This window comes from Mustela nivalis (assembly GCF_964662115.1).
Source record: "Mustela nivalis genome assembly, chromosome: 2".
NCBI lineage: Eukaryota > Metazoa > Chordata > Mammalia > Carnivora > Mustelidae > Mustela > Mustela nivalis.
Window position 1 is genome coordinate 4,281,910 of NC_139021.1, and position 23,468 is coordinate 4,305,377.

At 52.9% G+C, this 23,468-nt stretch overlaps 1 protein-coding gene across 1 annotated transcript in view; it reads left to right on the forward strand.

The window, feature by feature from the left end:
* The first annotated feature begins 3,052 nt into the window (after positions 1–3,052).
* The window catches only part of COL22A1 (collagen type XXII alpha 1 chain), a 236,072-nt gene continuing 215,656 nt past the window's right edge, over positions 3,053–23,468 (forward strand). The window contains exon 1 of the mRNA XM_082720691.1: positions 3,053–3,496. The gene's annotated coding sequence lies outside the window, so the exon portion shown is untranslated. The remainder of the gene's footprint in view (positions 3,497–23,468) is intronic.

Below are 23,468 nucleotides of genomic sequence, written 5' to 3' on the forward strand. Positions count from 1 at the left end.
CCGTCCGTCAGAAACAGGGTACTCGAGTGTCTACAGGTGTGTCTGGCACACAGGTGCTCACTCAATGGCCATTGCTGTCATCATCATCATCATTCTCTCTCCTGGAGAAGCTAGGGAGTTCCTGGAGGAGACAGCAAGTCAAAGAGTGTGTGGACCATGTACCAACTCTCCTTGCCCTGGGCCAGGCACTGTCCCAGCCCTACAGATGCAGCAACGGCAGAATTTTCTGCCCTCCTGGATCTCATTTCTGGCTGGGAAGACAAAGAATAAATACATGAGTATCAAGTATGCTATCAGACAGGGGCTTTGAAGGGCCACAAACACTGAAGTGGGCAGAGAGAGCTATGGGGCTGGTTTATTATTATCATTTTTTAATGTTATCTTATTGTGGAAATAGTTATCATGAACCTGTCTTCTTAGTACACGTGTAAGGGTATGCTGCAGTTTGGTCACTACAAGCACTCGGATCTGTGCTAGGCTCTCCCTAGTTCCCCAGTGCAGACTCTGCCGCAGGGGGTGACACATACTACCCCGTTTTCACAGCCCATTCTGCCCTCCAGAGGTTTATTTCCTTCATGGTGCTAACCTTAAACATAAAATTTATTATATCAGCAAAAGTCGATTTATTCAGGAATAACAGAGAATTGCAACTCAGGACATGTAGGCTAGGGCAAGCCACGGGCAAGTCCAGTGCACAAAGGAGAGGAAGGTTACCTTGCAGAGAAGAAGCTGGCAGGGGCTGTTCTGAAGGAAGAGTCCACTGGAGAAGAGCTAGAGTTTAGGGTGGTGAGGTTTCCCGCTGGATGACTTTCCACCCTGGCGGACCTCTCCTAGGAGAAGTGATGTACATCTTTCCCTGGGGGGGGGGGGGGGCTGTAATTGAGGAGTCTGCCCCTGCCCCGCCTCCTTTTCTGCCGGAGCCTGTAACTGACACATCTAGGATAGGAGTCCCTGCCCCTGTCCTTCAGGGCGCTCAGGATCAGTCGGCAATGCGACACGGCAGTCCGCTGCCCGTGCGCCGGCTTTCCGTGTCCTTCCCCTCCAGCATGCGTGCAGGCAACACGCCGGGGCTCCCACTCCGAGACAGCCAAACACCGTGGGGACAAGCCCCAAGCATCGCGCACCCGGGGAAGACTCCCGTGGGCGGTTGCTGTTAAACCACTTGTCTTTGCAGGATCAGGATGTGGCCAAAATGTGACGCCCCTTACAAGCCCCACTTAAAACAGAAGCCCTGGGCTCCAGCAAGCACCAGCCAGGACCAGGCCCTTCCAGCCAATCAGGAGGAGGCCCTCCCTTGCCTCATTAGCATATTTGACCCTGGGAACCTGTGCCTGGACTTCATTAAGTGCAGGTCCCTAGTCTGTATGGGTAGGTCTCCCAGAGCACTACCCCTTGGTTCTGTGTCTCCCCGCTTCTACTCCAGTTGTGGGCCCAGGAAAACTTGGCCTGCGCCTTTGACTTCTGGGTTTGGCCTGGTTTCTACCATGGTGGGGCCGCAGAACCCCACTCCGGTAACAAATCCCCCTCCCCACCTGGATGGTCCTGGCACACACAGGGCATCTAACAGCTGAGAAGCGAGTGCAGCGCTCCCTACCCTACCTTGATTCTGATAAGCAGGGCCCCTGCCTCAGCCCCTCAGCATCCCACAGGGGCATCTGTTTTCACCCGCACGCCTCCTTGGCTTCCTTTGGAAGACACCTGACACTGCACCAAGGGGTGCCAAGGGGCGCTCAGGAACCAGGTGTGGCGTGGATGGTCACGGGAGAGCTGGGAAAGACCGCAGGAGAAGAAGGAAGCCGCTGGGTTGCCAGCGATTCCCTGGGTGTTCACAAATTTGCCCTCTGCTGTCTATGAAAAGCTACCAAGTAGGCAGCCAGAGACGTCCCAGAGTTCAGAAGCCTGTTTGGAAGTGGGGGTGAGGGCAGGGAGGAGGTCATCCGGATGAAGACATGCTCTCGTCTAGTTCCAAATACCCCTGCCTGTGCTGTTTTTAGGAACGGAGGCCAGAGAGAAAACGTAGAGGAGCCCCCTGGGCCAACACTTGTTGCTTCTCTGCTGCTGGGGGTTGGGAAGCCCCAGAAAAGGAGGCAGGAGTGTTCTGTGGCTTAAGAAGAAGAGGCGGTAAAACAAAACTGTTTGTTTTCCACCCCAGAGACCCAGTCTACTGAAACTGAGCGTGTGCTCCCAGGAGGAGCACGAGCTCAGAAAGGCAAATCCTGCAAAAACAGAGTCCAACTATGGGATGCGGGATTGGCTATGAAACAACAGGTGTTCTATTATCTCTCTTCTGGCCCAGCCTAGAAGGATGCCTCCGGGAAGGTGCTGGACGGGCAACTGACCCAAGCCCGGAGTTCATGGTGTTTCAGGAATTGATACAGGGGAGGTGCGTGGGTCCTGCCTCAATATCCTTCTGACTCTTAGGCAGGACTCTTAGTAATGCTGACTCTAGTTTGAAATCTTTGCTCACTTCTCCTTAGACCTACCTGGCTCCCGGCCCCCCTCTTCTGAGAGACCCCGGCAGGGGACAGCAGCTCTCCAGGCCTTCCAGGTCCTCACCTACTAATAAGGGCCTGGATCCACCCCTCCCCCGGGACGGAGGGAGAGCCGCAAAGGGGGCCACCTGTAGAAAGAGGCAGCTAGGTGCTGGGACGTGTCCGGTCCCTCCTTGCAGGACAAATGGCAAAGTCATTCCCATCCCCTAACCCCTCTGAGCTTTCCAAACTGGCCTGCAGCTGCTGCCCGCGGGGGGCGGGGAGGGGGGCTATTTCAGAGCGAGCTGTAAAAGGGACCAAAATATCCGGTGCGGTCTATAACTGGACAGGGAGTGTCAGCCCCTGTCCCGGGCTTCCTAGGGCGGCCTCTCCACTGCCTGGAAGCCAAGCTGCCCCTGCCTCTTCCCGCAGGGGCGCACCCTCCAGCCCGCTTGGCTCCCGCCCCCCGGGGCACAGACCTCGGCCCTCCCGGCGCCACTGCCCCTCCCGCCCGCCCTCCTTGCGGGCCCGCCCACCGCCGGCTCCGCCCTCCTGGCTCCGAGCTGGGGGCTCCCGCTGCCCGGGCCACTTTGCCCCTGGGGGGACCGAGCAGCTTTGTTCCTGAGCAGCAGCTGGGCTGCCTGCGCCACTGCTGCTCTCCCGGAGGACCTGTCTCCCCTTTCCTTATGTTTGTGTTTCTCCAGCACTTTCTGTTTTATTTTCCAAGTTGGGAGACTTACCTTTCTACGGTATTTCTGTAGTTACTGGTTTTAAAACTAGCTCTTTCTCGGGACCCCTGGCCTGGGGGAAGCTTATTCCAAGTTTTGTTTGGAGATTGAAATTGCAAAAAAAAAAAAAAATTGGGGGCGGGGGGGGGGAAGGTGAGCGCATTTGCTGGCCGGTGAACCCCTCCCCGCAGGAGGGGGCTGCCTGGGGCTGGCTGCTTCTCCTGACACTGCTTCTGCGGGGTCCCCGCCCTGGACTGCAGCTGGAGCTGCTACCCCTTCGAGCTTCTCCCTTGCCAGGTAAGGCCGGGGTCTCTTCTTTGGAGGCTGTGGTGGTGTCGGGGCTTCAGGCTTGGGCCCGTCTGCCCTGGGTGAGGATGGGGGAGGCCTGAGTGCCTGGGCCGCTCCAGACTGAGCGGTGTCCTTCTGGGGCTTGAACTGCGGAGGGACCTCCGTCCTGAGCTGACAGGTCTCTGCTTTGGGAACTTCAGAGTGAAAAGAAGCAGTCGGTAAGGAGCTGCCTGTCTGATTTTAGGTGAGCCGCTGGGAAGGCAGGAGCCCAGGAATGACTGGGGTGTGTCAGAGACAGGGGCGTCTTTCCAAGTTGCTACTTCTCAAAGTTGTTGAGATCTCCCAGCCTCTTTCAACCTTCCAGTAAGAAATTTGGAGTAAAAGCCAGAAAGGAGGGGGAAAAGGAAAGAAAAAGAGAAACAGCGGAGGAGAGAGAGAACAGCGTACCTTCAGTTTTGCATTGTTTTCAAGGAACTTTGACTTTTCAGCCTAAATTTAGATCTCTTTCCTTCTGAGCAGTTTATTACTCCTCTCTCAATGGTAGCAAACCCCAGGGCCAGGAGGGGGGTTGTTTTTGCCCCCTTTTCTGCCCGTCCTCCAATGTAGCAGGCCAGAGGTTCTGGTCGCAGGTGATGAAGTTTAAGTTGATTAGTGGTGTTATCAGACCATGCGTCCCCACTTCTCCCCACTCCCATGGAGACTCCGAGATGCCAGCGGCCAGGCTTACCGGGCATCTCCTGAAGAAGGGCCCCCTGTGGGCCGGTCCTGGAGCGCCGGGCCGCGTCCCTCTCCACGGAACTTCCTCCCGCGACTGGGTCATACCCCAGAGCTTTCTGCACAAGCGCCTCTGTCCCCTCTGTCCTTGCACAGGCCATTCCAGCCCCCAGTCGCTCTCACTGACAGTGCCAGCAAAATCCCAGACAGCCCGTGAGGACGCCCTGGCTTTGGGAGGAACCCTGGGACCCCTTCTAGTTTATTTATTAATTGCTCTGTTTCAGGAAAGTTCTAAATTCCAGGGCTTCGGTGTGGCCCAAGGCCTCTAAGAGCGGGTGGGCTGCTCAGTGAAGGACAGGATCTCTTAACCCTGCCGCTCTATGGGGCTGCCCGAGCTCACAGACTGTCCAGTGATCCCCAGTGTCCTCATCGGCCAAGTGGAGGTGATGGAAAGGGATCGGAGGCAGGCTTCTGGAAGGCACACACCATGTCTCAGAAGCCCGTGCTCCTTAACTCCCCAGAGAGGTGGCACCTGCACCCCATCCTAGATTTCGTTGTCCCTCTGCTGCTGAGGGGCCGACTATGACTTTGGGAAATTGTCACTCTGTGGTTGTTGGGGCTCTCATAGCAGGCAAGAGACTGGACACTAGGAAGGGTTTCTTTCCAGGGGGCTTTTAAAATAATCAGAACAGGGTTTTGTAAGTGGTTTTCCTGGTGCTTCCAAATTTCACCCAGTGTTTGAAAAAGCTTCTCTGCATCTCAGAATGGCTCAATAAGCAAATCACGGACTTATTCAGCCAGTTTTAATGTTTCCGGGTTGTGCTATTTTTTTATTTATTTCATCTTTTCTTAAAGATTTTATTCACTTATCTGGCTGAGAGAGAGCACAAGTAGGCAGAGCGGTAGACAGAGGGAAAGGGAGAATCAGGCTCCCCGGCTGCTGGACTTAATCCCAGGACCCTGAGATCATAACCTGAGCCGAAGGCAGACGCTTAATGGAGCCACCCAGGCGCCTCACAGGTTGTTTTAAAACTGATTTCATTACTTGCCATAAGCTGTTCAGCAGACTTTTTGTACAAACTGTAAACTTTGGTTTCTCTTGAAAAATGAGAAGACGGGACAGCTTCTTCCTTGCATGAGATCTGCACGGCCACCCACTTCAGTGAGGGGTGTGTCCTCTGCGCTGGTCCGCGGTTGTCTGTGTGACCATCAAGGGTCTCCTTGGACCCCGGAGTTTGCTAGCTCACACTCGAAGTGCCGGCTTATCTGTCCCCCTCTGATTCCATTCTAGAGGGGTGCAGATAAGTAGAGAGAAAGCAGGATTCCTGGGAGCAGAAGCCGTGACTGAAATGGCAAGATAATTGCCACCCCAAGAAAGGTCATCGGGTGTGGAGGACAGTAGCTGTGTGGCCGCGGTGGCCTGCAGGAATGTCATGGAGCAGATGCAGCTGACCTGCTCTCTTCCTTCCCAAAGTGGATGTCTGAGGTCCTAGTGAGGGAAGTGTTGTTGGACTCTTGATTCTAGTGCAGGAGGGAGAGCTGTGCAGGGACCAAAGGGATCCACTCATGGTTGGGGGAGAAGGTCCCCCGATACTGGAGGTATTTCAACCAAGCTTGGATGGCCATTCCAAATAGCTGGCAGAGGGCTGAGCTGAACTTTGAATGCTTGGGCCTGGTGGACATTTAAAGTCTTTTTCCCAGCTTGAGATACGGCTTGAGATACTCAGGGCTTCCTCTCCAGCCTCAAAATTTGGCTGGTCCCCTCCTGCCTCCTCTCTTCCTTCAGTGCTGCTTCTGCTGCTGAAGGCTAGCACAGGCTGTGTGTGCGGTCACTAGGAGTCAGGACATGGGTGCTCTAGGTGGCATTCTTATCGAGGATCTATCAGCAAAGAAATGGAAGACCAGGCTTTGAACCACTTACCTGAGGACAGGGAGAGAGGGGATGCGGAGTCAGGATTCAAAGCCACTTCTGGGGGATCAAAGTCCATTGTTATTTCAACAAAGGCCCTTTTCCTCAGGCTGGGAGGACTTGTCCTCAGAATGGAACATTGTTTGGGATGCAGACCTGCAAGGAGAACCAGAAAATAGAAAATGAGAAGAGCCTACAGTCATTTTTAGGTGGGAAAGGTCCCCGAAGTCGTTAGCCAATCCACTACTCAAGAACAGAATACCTGTTGTGATGAGCACTGGGCGTTATACGTAACTAATGAATCATTGAGCATGACATCAAAAACTAATGATGTACTATATGTTGGATAACTGAACATAATAATAATAAAAAAAAAGAATTGGATGCGTGTTAGGAGGCATGACAAACGTAACTGCAAAATTGAGGAAGACCAAGATAGATAGAAGAGGAAAAGTGTAATTACCCATTGTACAGATAAGGAAACAGAGTCCAGGAAGACATGAGGGACTTGCCTGCTTCCTATCCAGAGAGAGGCAGGTCTCAAACTCAGGTCTCGTGAGGTGCCGGGACACAGAGGAAGTGGCCCTCTGTCTTCCTGGCCAGGACTTAGCATCGGGCACGTGTGGGCTTGCACACATATGTGTGTGTGTGCATATGTGGATGTTGGTCAGGGTTGGCACCATTTTATATTGCTTCTTAAAATCCCTTCAAGTGGGTGAGCTTAACAGTCCCACGTGGTAGGGCAGTGAGCCTCTCCGTGCATGCAATTTCCCACGTGTTGCCGTGACATTCTCTGATTATTCCCAAGGAATAGGGTTTCTGGGTCAAAGGAGGTGGGCATGTTCAAGTTTTCAGGAGGTCTCAGAACTGAGCATTCATGAGAGGCTGAATGCCAGGTAGTATCATGGTACAAAATATGGGAAGTCTTGATGGATACCCAGGGAAGATGTGGAGGTTGGACCTGCCAGCGTTGGGGCTGCAAAGATGCCAGAATCCTTCTGTGACGCAGTGAGCTGAGGGCTGAGCTCCCTCCCACCGCCCGAGACTGAGGCCAGGTGCCGAAGACAGTATACTCCCGGTTCCTGGAAGCTGGCTCCTTCTAGTTAACTCTGGCTGTGTTCTGGTAGAGATGAGAGTATCATTTTAATTTTTATTTAAACTTTGGTTCATTATAAAATATTGTGGAGAAGAGGAATTGACACCATCTTTTGGTTGGAACTAACTCGAGGGAGAGCCTCTGCTGTAATTGCGACTGATCGGAGAACATTGGCGCTGGCCTTGAATGCCTGGCAGCCAAGCTGTTGGGGACAGTATGCTCCTGAGTCCATAAAGACAAGAAAAAGCAAACTGACCTAAACAATAAAAGAATGTGTCATTTAAAAATAAAACAATGGCAAACTTGTTTGTGATTGTGGATTCAGAGTGTCTGTGTATGGCTTTGCCAGATACCTGGTAAATCCCTCCTTCTAAGGGCTTCCTGAAGAATGTTCTAGAAGCATCCCAGCCACATCGCCCAATCTCCTTATCTGATGACTGCCTCCAGTGTCTCATCTCTAAGGTACTTGGTCACCTTCTCCTGGTCCACCTCAGGGGCAGAGGAGTCGTCACTTACCGGAGCAGCCTCCGATGCCTTGTTGAATATCTGGTGAAAAAGTCTTTCTTTTATTGAAATGGGAGCTGTCTTTACTGCTTCCACTGGCCAGTCCTTATTTCATGTTTTTGGAGCTATTTAGCATAATTTAAATCCCATTTCTGAGGACATTTTTTGAGCCCTGTAAAAAGTAAAATAATGTGACCCTGAGCCTATCTGAGATTGAGGGCCAACGGGTGCCAGACTGGGTGTTTGGCTTTCTTACATTGTTTATTGCTGCAAATTTAGCTCTGCTCTTCCCTGCTGTGCGGACAGACAAACCAAGGCTTTGGACAGTCCCGCGATGGGTCAGCTGCAGCAGAATTGGGATCCAAACCCATATGTTAGTGGAAAGCTCATGCCCTTACCCAAATTTCTGGACTGAGTATATAAGGTAAATGTATGGAATTGATACAAAGAGGCAAATACACCATTTGGAAGTGGCTTTTACTTGTTAAAAAAAAATATTTCTCATCAAAATAGCTTAAATTATAAAAGTGTATTGTTGTAAGTGAGGCAGGGTTAGAGAACCCCTGCATTCACCCCTTACCACCCTCCCCTTAACCAATAGTAACATTGTGGCAAATAGCCTTTTGCAACATTATATCCAAACCACACACATCAATCAAAATCCAGTGTTTGAACAGTTTGGGAACAATAATAATGAGCTCTAAAACAAGTTTATGTAGCACAATGTCTGGCTCCTAGGACTGGACTCCATTAATAATTGAAAGGTTGAACTGTATTCTGTTCTGCTTGGTCTGATGTTTGCTGGGAGTGCACTGGGCGGTGGTGCAGTGGTCCCCCTTCACTTTCAGCAAAACTCATGGTCAGAATGAGGCCCTGGGTGGATGGTTTCCAGGCCTCAGGAGAAACGCCTAATGGCAACCTAACCTTCTTCCTTGCTCTGGAGCTGCTGTGGGCAAGTCGCTTGGGCTTTCTGAGCATCTTGGGTTCTTCGACCCCAGCACCCCATGCTGCCGGCAGCTCCACGTCCTCTGCTCCTGTAACCCACGATGGGCTTGTCAGTTTCTGCCACTAGGCAATGAATTCCTTTAGATGACGGGTTTCACATTCTTTATCTATGAACTGCCCGTGTCTACACAATGCTGGACACAGTGGGAACACAACTGATTTTATGGAACAATGTAATTTCAGAATGGTGTTAATTAAGTGCCTGGCACAAAGTAGGTAGTGAATTAAGAAATTACAATTTATTTTATTTTTAGATTTTATTTATTTATTTGACAGAGGGAGAGATCACAAGCAGGCAGAGAGGCAGTCAGAGAGAGAGGGGGAAGCAGCCTCACCACTGAGCAAAGAGCCCGATGCAGGGCTCGATCTGAGGACCCTGGGATCATGACCTGAGCCAAAGGCAGAGGCTTTAACCCACTGAGCCACCCAGGTGCCCCTGCAATTTAGTTTAAATCACAGTTAAGTCAGTGAGTGCAATATCAATATTGGAGAAGTCATAGGCATATTTACGCCACCTGGCATGGTGTCCCTCCCACTGGTGTGCTCAACATCAGCCGCTCAGGAGGGGCTCTGTTTGATGGCCAGGCAGCCCAGGGACCTGCCCATTGTTGAGGCCCACACTGAGCCCGGGGACTGGGCTTACACTAGCAACAGTAGGTCTGGCTCAGGTCTGAATTTGGCCCTCCTGTTTGCGAACTACATGGTTTCCAGCACCATTTAGAACATCTCCCGGCAGGGGCACCTGGGTGGCTTAGTCCATTGAGCATCTGCCTTGGGTTTGGGTAATGATCCCAGGGTCCTGGGATCAATCTCCAAGTCAGACTCCTTGCTCAGCGGGAAACCTGTTTCTCCCTCTCTCACTATAGCTCCTCCTGTTTTCTTTCTCTCTCTCAAATAAATACCTTTTTTTTTTTTTTTTTTTTTTTTAAAATAGAACTTCTCTGTGCAGGAGCCCAGGGAGGGAGCTCTGATAGCACCGAGTGTCAGCCTAGGGGTCAGGGATCTCTGGGGATGAGCAGGTCTGACATCCTTAGGTGCTCATGGGTCAATTTTCTACCTATACAAGGTCATTGGGCCCCAGGACTTCCCTTTAGCCACACTAGCTTGTTCTTAGACTAGAAAAGAAAGTTTCTGAACTCACTAGATCATCCCCTTACAAAGTGATTTAGTAGCTGTGTGGATATATGTAAATATAAATATCTATAGCCCCTTGCCTCTTTGGTTAGTCATTTTTTTTTTAAAGATTTTATTTATTCGACAGAGAGAGATCACAAGTAGGCAGAGAGAGAGAGAGAGGAGGAAGCAGGCTCCCTGCTGAGCACAGAGCCCGATGTGGGACTCAATCCCAGGACCCTGAGATCATGACCTGAGCCTAAGGCAGCGGCCCAACCCACTGAGCCACCCAGGCGCCCCTGATTAGTCATTTAACACCAGCTCTTCCTGGAGGGCCTGGGTGGCTCCGTCGGTTAAGCATCTGACTTTGGCTCAGGTGGTGATCTTGGGGTCCTGGGACTGAGCCCCGCATCAGGCTCCTCCTGCTTCTCCCCCTGCTCCTATTTTCTCTCTCTCTCTCAAATAAATAAAATCCTTTTTTAAAAAAATAGCTTTTCCCACAGGGGTCCATCCTGTTACCATTTATCACGCTCTGAATGTAGGGGTGCTTAGGGACTGAAGGATGGATGCAACACAGCCCTGATGCCAGAATGTTCGGTGCGCTAAGGGTGAGGGTTCAGGCACTCTGTGCTGGGGACGACAGAGGAACACTTCACCCCGCAGTCAACCACTTAGCAGGCACCAAGGACTCCCACAGTGTAGATGTGGGCACTGAGTGTTTCTGTGCACACCCCCCCCCCCCGACTTCTGCAACAGTCCTGGAGCTATGTAGTCATCACCTTATGTAGGAGGGGAGACCTGGAGAAATTTAGAGACCCGTCTACAGACAAGATAAATGCAGATGTCCCTGCTCCCTGCTGCTCCCCGCTGCTCCCCGCTGCTCCCCGCTGCTTCCTTCCCTTCTTCTCATCCCTTCTGTATCAGAGTGTGACTTGTCAGGGCTGGGCTTTCACGGAGGGCTTCTGAGAGCCGGAACACCTCAGCTGATTCTAGGAGGAAGAGAATTCGCCACATCGTTTTAAATGGCTTGTTTCTCCTTTGGGCCATCCCCCTGCAGGGGAGGGTCCCAGAGGCGACACTCTGCCTTGTTTATCTCTATCTTGGGGACTCTGGCATGGCCTTGGGGTAGGTGGGGCTACAGTGTTTGTGGCATGAGTGAGCATTTGTGTGGGTGGGTTGGGGGGGGTGAATGAGGAGGCAAACACACGAGCGGGGCGAGGAATGAGTGAGTGGGCGCGTTCATCCACACGGCCACGTTTCCGTCAGCCATGTCTGGATGGGTTTTCAGGTGAAAAGGAAAGAGGGTGGCTTTGTGATGGTCTTTTGCTCAAACAAAACTTTTCTAGAGGCTTTTCTCCTGTCCCTCTTGTTGCAACCCCCACCAGGGAATGCCCAGGCTGCGTTGACAAAGCTCGGCTTTGCCGGGTACTGCACGGTGCGGTGGAAATGAATGGAGCTCCTCCCACAGATCCCCTTGATGGGGAGACATTCTGGGGCTTCTCCTCGGCTTGGTTCTGGGGTCTTGGCACTGTGATGCCAAAGCCATGGGCTCCTTTAGGAACAGAGCTGGAGGACCCCACCCTGTGACAGCTCAGAGCCCTCTATCGGGAAGAAAGTTGATCCTGCAGAGCCCGTGAGCCTGGTGCGTCCCCATGTATGCCTGACCACCTTCACACACTTGTGGTTGCACAACGACAGGGACGTGGTGGGGTCTGAGGCCGTACCTCGGAAGAACAGAAACACTCTTAATGAATAGGGCAAGACTGTAAGTCCTGTGCGAATCTACAAGTTTACTCTTTTGCAGGGAGTAGCAAGTTCAAGGTTACTTTTTTTTTTAAATTAATTTTTTAGAAAATATAAGATCTTCCTATTATTATCTAAGTGAAATACACAGTTAAATATAGTTCAGACACTCAACCCACTGATTCATTTGTTTCCGTGACATTCTGTGGGGGGGCCTGCTGTGTGCCCGTCACCATCTAGGCACAGAGGAAGAGAGACCAGAGACACAGTCCCTAGGTCTAAAGGAGCTCAGTGGAAAAGATAGGCCAATAAGTAGGTCAGTTTTATTTTATTTTTTTTAAAGATTTTTTTTTACTTTTAAGTAATGTCTGTTCCCAACGTGGGGCTCAAACTCACAACCCCGAGATCAAGAATCCCATGTTCTACTGACTGAGCTAGCCAGGCACCCCTAAGTAGGTCAATTTAATACCACTTGTGGGGTGCTAAAACTTAAGGGTCTGTGGGAGCCTAAAGAAGATAGTGACACACTTCTTGCCTGGGAAATCAGGGAAGTCTTCCTGGAGGAGAAAGCACATGGGCTGGGTTTTGAAGCCTCAGTAGGAGTCTGCCTGGCAAGGAAAAGAAAACATCACAGAGACAATGTCAGAGATTCAGGAAAAGAAAATACTGGGGAGGGGCGCCTGGGTGGCTCAGTGGGTTAAGCCTCTGCCTTAGGCTCAGGTCATGATCCCAGGGTTCTGGGATGGAGCCCCACATGGGACTCTCTGCTCAGCAAGAAGCCTGCTTTCCACCACCCCTACCCCGCCCCCGGCCTGTTTCTCTGCCTGCTTGTGATCTCTCTCTCTCTCTGTTAAATAAATTAAAAAAGAAGAAGAAGAAGAAGAAGAAGAAGAAGAAGAAGAGGAGGAGGAGGAGGAGGAGGAGGAGGAGGAGGAGGAGGAGGAGGAGGAGGAGGAGGAGGAGGAGGAGGAGGAGGAGGAGGAGGAGGAAGAAGAAGAAGGAGGAGAAGGAGAAGAAGAAGAAGATGATGATGATGAAGATACAGGGGTGTTGGAGGAAGAAGAAGTCTTTGAGTTTGGAGAATAAGATTCATGAGGTCTGATGTGGGGGCCATAAACCTGGAAAAGGAGATTGGGGTCCGACTGAGAAGGGCCACAAAGAGAAAACTTTAAGGCGGGAATTGACAGGAACAGACCTGTCTCGTCCGATAAACTCTGTGCTGATGGTGAGAAGCCCTTCGAAAACCCAGAGTATGACATAGGAATTTCTAATTTGGTCCAGGGGTAGGAATCTCCTTCTCAGAAGGGAAACCGTCCTCAGAGCTTATGTGGAGCACACGGCCTCCAACAGAGTGGGGATCAGAGACTCCAGGGTCTCTGAAGGTGGGGACACTGTAAACCCACTTGCTGGAGCCCATGGGGAGGGAGGCCCACGCTCCCCTGGGAAAGGGGAGTCAAGCACCCGATCCCCCTTGGCAACCGCCCTGTCCCTCAGCTTCCGCATCTGAAGATGGCTAACGCCTGCCTCACTCGCTCTTGTTGCAACAAGCACCCAACCCCTCTGCAGGGCCCAGGACTTCATCCTTCTGCCCTAGGAAAGGGGGAGCCTTCCTAATCAGTGTGGGGGCTAGAGCACTATTTATACCCATTGCTTCATCAGACCAGACGCTGCTCAAAATAAGTTAAACAGAAATATCTTTCTGTGTCCTTAGGACCCGTAATCTGAGACAGTCTCTTGTGAAATGCCCCGACACAGTGTATTTGGGGGGGGGGTGGTGGAGAAAGAAGCAAAAGAAGAAAATATTGGGACGAATGCAGCACCAAAGGTGCAAAAGACCTAAGGACGGGGTGCGGCATCCCTGAGATGTTAGAATGAACTAGTGGAGTGTTCAAGAGCATTTGCATGGGCTGAAGGGAGGGGGCCCTCCTGTCCTGGGCTGCCCTTTTGGCCCCGGAGGGATGCAGGTGGGGGATCTGGATGGGTCTGGGAAGTCCGCCCTGCAGAGGAGTTGAACTGGGCTCTTCTGGGAAAGCCTGTCTAAACTGGGTTGGGAACCAGAGGCAAGACGAAGAGTGAGAACAACATTTGTAGAGTGAGGGACACTGCATGCGGGAGCCTGGGTGAGCTCCAGAGAGCAGGGGCCCTACCTGAGGGCTTAGCTAAGCACACGCCTGCTCTGTGGTTTATAAGAGAAGAAAGCACAGTGCAAATGGGCTTGAGCTGAAGAAGGGAAGGCCGGGAGGGTTTGCTCTGGGCAGCACGGCTCTGGTGCCTCTGAACTTCGGGCAGCACTGGGTGGGTGCTCAAGTGATGGATGCTATCTCCTCCTCCCCCAGTATGCGGCCTCATTCTCCATCAGGCTCCCCTGTGTCACGGTCGCCTTTAGCATCTCTAAACTTGGCACCTGGAGTAGAAGCATACCTCTCTCTGGAAACTCCCGCGGAGGGCCCAGAGACGGCCCAGCTTGCTTACCTGTTTCACCCTTGTCCTATTCCAGCATCTGGGGGGATGTGGGGTCTACACTGGTCTAGTCTGGTCTCAGGCCACCCCACCGGCCAGGCGGAAGGTACTCGCTCCCGTGAACCACATCAACGGAGCATGGAGAGGAGTTTTTGGCAAAAACAAGAAGTGAAATCTGCTTCCAGAAGAAAGGAGTCTAGAGGGTTAAAGCAGAGGGGGGGGCAGGCAGGAGACCTTCCCTGGGGGGGCAGGGGCACAGAGGGGGACAGACAGGAGTGGTCTCAGGGTGCCTAGTTCTATGGCCCTTCTCTTCCCACTGCCCTGAAACCCTTCAGACTGAGCATCTTTCTGGAACTTGGGAAACGATTCAAAGTCAATGAGCGTTTCCCTGTGCGTTATTTACAGCAGAAAGCTCCAAGCACTGACATTCCAGGGCCCACAGTCTGCCCTGGGTGGTCCTTCCCACTTATGTCCTGATTTCCTTTAGGAGGCATCCGGGAACCCCCAAGAGAGTGTGGCCCCGAATGTTGATCCAGCCTCTGCCATGGATAACCACATGGTCCTGAGCAACATCATGGCCTGGGGTTTCTGGACAGTGAAAGAGGACGGGGACTCTGAGCACACGAGGCTGTTTGGGGGGCCTTTCAGGTGTGGCTGTGCACCTGCTGTATGGCTGGAGCTCAGTGACTTACCGGAGTCCACGTGTACTACAATCAGGTCTGACCCGGACTGCCACCAGCCTTGAGGGGATCGCTGGTGGGCGATGGTTCTCCTAGTCACCGGTCAGGCCTGTCGGTCAGATCCAGGAGGTGGTTAACCGTACTGCTCAAGAAGCCGTCCTTGGCAGCAGAAGCTCGGTGGCATATGGGAAACAAACCCCTTAGGTTCCCCATCTTTGCTCTCAGCTGTGTCTGATCAGAGCCCCCTCTCTGGTCCCGTAACACACCATGGCCACATCCCATACCTTTCTGTTCACTTTCAGGGACTACCAAGCCTAGTCCGTCCATTCCAGCCCTAAAGAGCAATCCCTGCCCCCGTCCCACGTGGTTACCCAAGGGACCTGGTGATGGTGTGGGCGGTGGTTGACCTTTTCCCTCCCCCTTTCTCCCTCCGTACCTACTTCGGTGGCAGCAGGGGCCTTTCTGCTGGCTGCCTCTGGTGCTGATACTTCACTGCACTCCGGGGACCCAGGGGGTGACTCTAACGGAGCCCCCCCGGCTTGGAAGAGCTCTTCTGGTCGGGCTCTCCCTTGCCCCTTGCAATTCTGCTCTGCAGCACCTTTGGGGCCGCTTACAGCTGCAGTCTCCTCGTGCCAACAGCTCCTCTGGTTGGGTACCAGCCCGGCAACCCAGGCCTGCCTCCCTTTTTTGGTGTTTCTGTCACTCCTGGGACCTCACTCTCTCGTGCCACATGGAATCATGGGCGTGCACGCGGCCCCTCCCCGATCCTGCGCTGCCCGTTCACCTGTCCTCTTCCCCTTGGTCACAGAAAGCCGAGCTGACACGCAGTCAGGTGACAGGAGACTGGGTGGGGGGTGGTCCAAGCCAGCCCGGCAGGTTCGTGATGAGACGCTCTGAGCTCTGTCCGGAGGCTGTGAGGGCTTACTGCAGGACTCCGCCATCAGCCTACGGACCAGATTTGTGCAATAGGGGCCTCACTGGGTTCTTGTGAGCACGTGCAGACCATGAGACCCCCCAGTCGGGGGGAGTCTGAGGGCCGGGGCCACTTCCTGAGCTGCTGGTTTCAGGAATCCGGAAACGGAGCGAGACCTTACTCCTTGCCATGCCCCTCTTTCTGGACGGCTGCCCCCTTCCCGTTACTCAGATCTCCATCCAGTGTCCCCATGCAGGACACTGTCCTTCTACGAAGTGTGCACCCTGTCCTGCCCCGATCGATACCCGTGACTTCACCCGGCTGTGCTCACATCCGCTCTTCTCCGACACCGTATTCGTGCTCAGGCGCGTCTAGGCCACGCTCTCTTCCTAGACAGCAGGCTCCGCGGAGCCGGGGGCGTTGCTCTACCCAGTGGTTAGAAAGCGCCTGGCACGCGGTCCGGGACGTGGCACATAGTGGCCGAGTTGATAAATCGACGAGTCCTCGGACCGCGCGGGATAGGGAAGCAGTGCGCGCCGGCTTCAGGGCGAGGGTCGCCGTCCAAGTCCTCCGGGGCCAGTTGAAGGAACACACATCGTTTGAAGACTAGACAGAGCTTGCGTTTCATTCACAAACTGTAGCAGCTGGGAGAGACACGACGGGCATCCTGCCTCTTCTGAGGGAAAAACCAAACCAAACAAAACAAAACAGGCAGAGAGGAGATATTGTTGAATCCCGCGGCGTACAGGAGGAGGCCGCAACCCTCACTCTGTCTCCTCCTCCTTCAGTCCGATGAATCCCGAGCTTGGGCAGTTGGTGTCGGGCTTAAGGGGATTCCATTTTTTTTTAAAAAAGAAGATTTTATATATTTGTCAAAGAGAGAGAGAGAGAGGGAGAGGGAGAGCGAGCACAAGCAGGGGCAGCTACAAGCAGAGGGAGGAGCAGGCTGTCCGCTGAGCAGGGAGCCCGATGCGGGACTTGATCCCAGGACCCTGGGTTATGACGGGAACAGAAGGCAGACGCTCAAGCAGATTCCACTTAAGTCTTGCGATGTGCTAATGAGGACGACATGGGACTGGATGGAAGTTCTTGCTCGTTAGCAGCACCACAGACTGCGGGAGGTTTGGGCTCCTGCTCTCTCCTCCCCCCTGGAATGTTCTCCAGACAGAGACCAGGGCTTCCTGCTCCAGTGAAACAGACCCCGATTCTAGGCTCACAGGGGCCTGGGCTTGAGCCCCAGACTTGTCACACCCCTGCTATGTGATCGTGGGGGGGGGCATATTCTGTAACTCTTCTGAACCTGAAACCCCTTTGGCGGCTTGGTATGAAGAGAGAACACGTTGCAAAGGAAACTAGCACGGTTCTGTCTGCGTGAATCACGCTATGCCCTCGTGTGGTTGTTCTGTCGTTCCTGCTCAGACGGTTGGATCAGCTGCTGTTCTGCAGGTTTTCACATATATTTTCCTGCCCTAAGAGTCCTCTGTGCTCTGCCTCTCTCTCTTTCCTTCTCACCCCAGCCCCCTGGCAGCTGCGGGTTCCTCTGTGGTCTCCACGATTTAGCTTCTCCAGAACGTCACAGAGTTGGGCTCCTACGGTGTGCAGCCTTTCCAGATTAGACTTCTTTCACGGACTGAGAAGTATTTAGGGTCCCTTCATGGCTTTTCATGGCCCAGGAGCTCATTTCTCTTGAGTGCTGAGTAATGTTCCCTTGTCTGGGTGGACCACCGTTTCCAGGTCTGTTCACCTATGGAAGGATGTCTTAATTGCCTCCAGGTTTTGGCAATTGTGAATGGGGCTGCTGCACACATCCACGTGCAGATTTTTGTGCAGACATATGTTTCTAGCTCCTTTGGGTAAATACCAAGGAGCATGGTTGCTGGGCAACATGGGAAGAGCATGTTTAAGTTTTCGAGAAACCACCAAACTGTCTTCCCATGTGGCCGCTCTGTCCTGCGTTCCCTCGAGCCGCGAGTGAGCAGCCCTGCTGCTCGGTGTCCTTGCCAGCATCGGGTGTTGTCTGTGCACTGACTTTGGTCCTTCTCGTAGGTGTGTCATGGATGCAGTTTTAACTTCCAGTTTTCTGATGCCGTGCGGCGTGGAGCATCTCTCTGTGTGATGACTTCCTGTCCGTGTATCTTCCTTGGTCCTGAGCCTGTTAAGAACGTGGGTCCTTTCTTTAAATCAGGTTGTTTTCTTCTTGTTGAGTCTCAAGGGTTCCTTGTATATTTTGAATCACAGTTCCTCTCTGTGTCTTCTGTAAATATTTTCTCCCACTCTGTGGCTTGTCTTTCCATCCCCTGAGGTTTGTTGTCCTTGTTGCTAGTTAGAAATGCCACACCCAGAGCTCTCACCGTAGCAGAACACTGGATCAGAGAACAGACTAAAAATATAGGGGTGCCCGGTTGTGCCCGCTTCGTAACTAGGTGTGACGATGAGAAGGAGCCCATGTAGCATGGGAGGTGGAGAGCTTGGCTTCTGTCCTCCGCCTCTGACTTGCACTCCCTCTGCACATTTCCAGGGGTGTCCCCAGCCCCTCTTCTGAGCTCTAGGCTCAAGTGTCAAGTGTCGATCTTTGACTCCATCTGGCTGCCTTCAGGGTGCTCAGACTCACTCAGTGGGTCTGGCGGGAGCTCCCCATCCCTACCACCGCAGTGACTGGCTCCGGCTGTTCAGATCGGGACTCTGGGCTCCCCTCTTCCACGTCCTCCTCCCCCCTCCACTGCCAGCCAGTCACACCTACCACGGCATCCGCGGGCAGCGTAGGCAAGGTGGTCTATGTCTCTTTTCATGCTACCTCCCTCCTCACTCGCCTCTCCGTTCCGTCCATCTTCTCCGCAGGGTTGATGCCACACCCGTGCGTGAGGACACCCACTGGTGTCCGGAGGTCTCAGGGTGCTCTGTCCCCTTTCTCTGGGTCACCACACAAGTCCTAACCCGTCTTTATGAACAGCCTCAAATCTGAATGCCTTCCTCTTCCCTACGTCCCTCCCTCCTCCTTCAGCCTTTATTTCCTTCTCCAAAACACTGTACTTCCTGCTTATCCCATGTCCTGCATGTTCCTCAAAGAGAGGCTGCCCATCGCTGGTGAAGGCAACCCTTGTCCTCCTGCCTACTCTCCACTCATCTTCCCAGGCTCAACTCGGATATCCCCTCCTCCAGGAAGCCTTTGGTGACCCCCTAGGACTGAGTGAGGTGCTTGTCCCTCCCTCTATCAGAGTCGGACTGCATGGAATTATAAGCATCCTCTTGCTTCTCTGTCTCCCCCATGGGGCTGCCATCTCTGGACAGAGTGCCCTACCCTCCGTGCCTGGCCCTTAGTCAGTGTTCACATGCATGGAGGGCATGCTTGAATTAGACAGTGAAACAGCGCGATTCCCGGTGCCCACCGCAGTCACCCTCTGACTTCTGCGTAGCTCAGATGGAGAATCTCCCTCCATGTTGTTTGTGGCCATGTTGGCCAACATCTAACTTTATACAACATTATCACCTCATTCACTGCCTCTTCTCCTCTACAGATCCATGAAGGGGGGGATATCATTCCCATTTTATAGGTGAGAAAACAGAGGATTCAAAAATCACAAAAAACGTGTGCCTTCCATACTCACTCTGGCCAGGCATCGTTCTAAGCTTTGCACTGGTATCGACCCAGTTAACCCCTCCAGTGAGATAAGTGTTTTATCCCCACTCTCACATGAAAGGGCTGAGGCCCAGAGAGGTGCAGTGACTCCCCTGGTTTGCACAGCTCGGGAGAATTTGAACCCGGGGACTCTGCTTGCAAAGCGTCCTCATGGTGCTCGCTGCCCCAGGAGAAGCCAGTGCCCCCGACGGTGCCCAGCATATAGGAGACCCAGGAGACTGGGTCCAGCTCACAAAAAGCCAAGTTCGAATCTAGGAAGTAGGCTTTCCAGCACTTTCCTGGCTCCCCAGTTGGGCTTTTGAGCAACCTGGCAGAGAGGAGGCCACTCAGCTCCCTCTTCCCCATCTGACCAACAGGTGCAGCTGACATCACCAAATGCCCAGCAGGTGAGCCTTGGAGGCTCAGAGCTCAGTGGTCGGACGCCCTGCGCCATGCTTTTATGTCTCCACCAGATTCCTGCCCAGAGCATTGCCCGTCACCCTGGCAACATATCAGCAGCCCCTCCCCCCACTCCCACCACACAGTGGGCAGGGGCCAGGCCCTCTGTGCAGACCCAGTGCGCTGTCTGCCTGGGCTGCCTTCCAATGCGCCACATCTCATCTTCTCCCTTTAAACTGCGTTCTGCTGTGTCTTCCCCCTCTCCCCGGGGCCCTGGATGGGGAGCACTGGTTACTATGGCAATGGGCTGGCTTGTGGCAGGAACTCAGCTCAGCAAATTAATTGCTGGACTTTTGGAGACTAATGGCCAAGCTCTGCCTCCCAGGGACAGGGTGTGGCCTGCATCATGCCAGCTGGGCAGCTGAGCCCAGGAAAGTGCTCAGAGCCTGGAGAGAGAGAGAGAGAGAGCGAGCTAGCTGGGATCATGGCACCCATGCTTGCTGGGGTTGCCACCAAGGTGGGCTGGGGAAGGCGGGGACATGGGTTCTCCCAAATCTTGCCTTTCCTGCACACTTGGTCTATGCTAGCCTCTGGGCTTTGCACTTCGCAGAAGGCATGTGCAACCCTCATAGCCCTCTCACGCCCTTTTTATGGGGGTGCATTGCTCTTTCCTGTGGCTACGGAAGAAAGCTGGGATTCTGTACCAGTCCTGCCTCCTCAGTGGGCATTTTGTTGTGAACACTCCATGTACATTCCTGGGCAGAAGGTCGTTCTGTCCTCTGCCTCCTCTTCCAGAGGATGGAGGCACAAGGAGCATTTCCTAACTCACCCCACGAAGCTAGCATTAGTCTTCCCCAAAACAGGCAAGGACCTTCCAAGAAAAGAAAAAGACTAATGTCTCTCATGAATATAGATGCAAAAGTCCTCAACAAAATAGTAGCAAATTGAATACAAAAACATGTACAGAAGGAGTTCGATACCATAGACAAGCAGGATTTCTCCCAGGTCCGCAAGGCCGGTTCACCATTTGAAAACTCGATGAATGGACTGATTGCACCAGCTTCTTTTCCCTCTGGTTATTATCGGGTTTCTCCCCCGTCCTTACCCCATGGTAAGGGGTAACTCTCTTCTTTCCTGGGCGATCAGAATTTGGGTATTCGCTATATACTTTGCCTGTTTCCCACATTGTTTCTGTGCTTAGGTAGAAGTGTTGGGCCAGCTGGGTTCCAACACCTGGAGAGAAGCCACATGGCCAACGACGAGGAGCTGGCCTGTGGTTGGATTGCCTGGTACTGTGGCCTGTGGAGTCCCAGGCCAGTTGCTAAGCCCTTTGCACTGAGTTTCTTACTCAGCAAACTGTACCTGCTGATACCCGCTCTTCAGATTCAATGAGTTCTTACCTGGGGAACCCTGGGTGGCTCCCGGTGCTTCGAAGGATGTGGTCCTTGGTAACAGTGACCATGGGAGAGAATGTGGGCTCTGGTGTCCTCCGGGCCTAATGCCAGCCCAGCTCTGCCATTATCAGCCACGGGCACCGAGTGACATTGTGCTGCAGGCACAGGCCAGGCTCACGACTGGTGAGGTGGGGGAACAGGGCAGCTCGCAGGTTTGCTGAGACCTCAGGGAGGAGGTCGGTGAAGGCACCGCGCTTACTGTGCACACTGTCAGCACACTCTCTGCCTGTACTCTAGTAGGGAAAAACAGGACTGTAGATTTTTAACTCCACAAATCCTTCCTGGGCCCAGTTGGGGTACCTGGCCAGCTGGGGAGAGGCAGAGCACAGACACCCTCCAGGAGAGCTTATAGTCAAGGGGTGACTGTCTCCGAGCACCTTGGGTGGGCTTTCACACACCAGCAGGGTGTGCCCGGGGCAGTCTCCCCCACTCTGCGCCTCGGTCATGGGGGATGTCACAGGCCACCCCTTGGGGTTGTTGTAAGGATGAAAAGGTGAGATATGTACAGCATAGAGGTTCTCTACTGATGCCAGGCTTTACCCCAGGAGAAGGACCCTGTGGATGGCCAGGGACCTCAAGAGATAGGCCTGGGAAGGAGTCTTCTCTGGCTCACGTCAGCCATGTGGCCCTGAGAGTAGTTGAGACATTGGGCTAAGGGCTGTTTGTTCATTTTAGTGTTCCATCCCTACAACAATCCCTGCCACAATCCAGTATGAGGTAGGGTCTGTTATTATGCTTTTTGGTACGTGGCCTTTGTCATGTTGAAACTTTCTTTATCGTCTAGTGTACCAAGTGTTTTTATCGTGAAAGGGAGTAAGATTTTGTCAATGCTTCTGTACCATTGGGTATCACCATGTGTCTACTTTGGCTCTCTTGGTTCAGTGTGACTCCTGGGTTGATTTTCGGATATTGAACCAGCCTTGCCTTCCTGAGGTGAATCTCACATGGTCACTGGGTATGACCCTTTCAGTGTGCTGCTGAATTCGTGTTTCTAGTCTCCTGTTAAGTATGTTCACATCTCATTCATAGGGGATGTAGGTCTGCAGTTTTCTCTTTATTTATGTATGCATTTGGGAAGATGCAGAAGCCTGGAGAGTACAGCCCAATTTTGCCCTGCTTCCACCCAGTTTCAGCAATGAGGGAAACAGCCACATTTCTTGAGCCCTGAAATATAATGGATGCAGTCCACATTCTTACTTATTAGTTGGTTAAAAGAAGTGACGGCTCAGTGGTTGTTGTTAATATTTGGATTTGCTGTGTCCACGGAGGTCCTGGAAAGGGGGTGGGCTCAAAGCCTGGGGGGGTCTGAGTTCAAGTTCTGGTCCCTCCTTGGTGACCTGGGGACGGACAAGTATCCTCTCCATCTTAGTTTCCTCCTTTGCTGAGGGGAGGCGATGATGCCTGCCTTGGAGGTCGTGTGAGTTCACCGGACAATCAGGAAGTGCCCAGCACCGGGCAGATAGTACATAGCCGCTCTTCAGTGACTTTCCCAGCTCTTTGAATATGTCTGTGTTCTTCTGATGAAGGGCCCCTTCCACCTCAGATAATAACCTGACTGTGTCACTGACTGTTAAATCTAGTCTTTCTTTGTCAAATGCCCACCGTGTGCCAGGAACTGGTCTGGGTTCTGGGCAGCAGAATATACAAGACAGACAAGACTGTGCTTTCCTATAGCTTTGAAGGATGAGGGGGTGGGCAGCCCATTGGACTTGCTGACATTCTATGTCTCTCTCCCCTTGGACCCTCCAGTCCTGACCTTGGCCTCTGCCCCTCCATGTACTGTTTTTGGAAAGTGCCTTTCTTCTCACTCCTGTGGCTGCCTCCTGAGTGTGATACTTCTGGAGTGTTGTCAGGTGGGCTGTATATACTCCGTGAGCTTGTATGGGGACCGTTAGTGATGAGGGCAGTTTGCCTAGAGGGTGTTAGGGACCCAGCAAAAATTCAGGCACCTGCCCGGGCAAGAGCCCACATACCTGTCCTGCCTGGGAGAAGTTCTCCTGGTGCCATCAAGCCTGGGATCTCCTCTGGGACTTTGCCGATGCTGCTTCCTCTATCTGAAATGATCACCTGCTTTTTTCTGGTTGAGGCTTACTCAGTTTTCCAAAATTGACTCATCCAGGAGGACTGGCCTACCCCTGAAACGGTCACGTGACAACACTGTCCCAGTGTTCCCAGCAACCTTGGAATGTCCTTGTGCTGGTGCCCAGGGTCCATGCCTTACCTGTCTCCCAGGTGTCACTGAGTGTCCTTGAGGGTGGGGGTTCTGTGTCCCTCATCGGCCTGCCCTCAGCACCAAGCACATGAAGGCAACTGGTAAATACCTCAGAATTCTATAACCTGTTTTCCCTCTCTCAGATCTTGGCTTTAACAGTGAC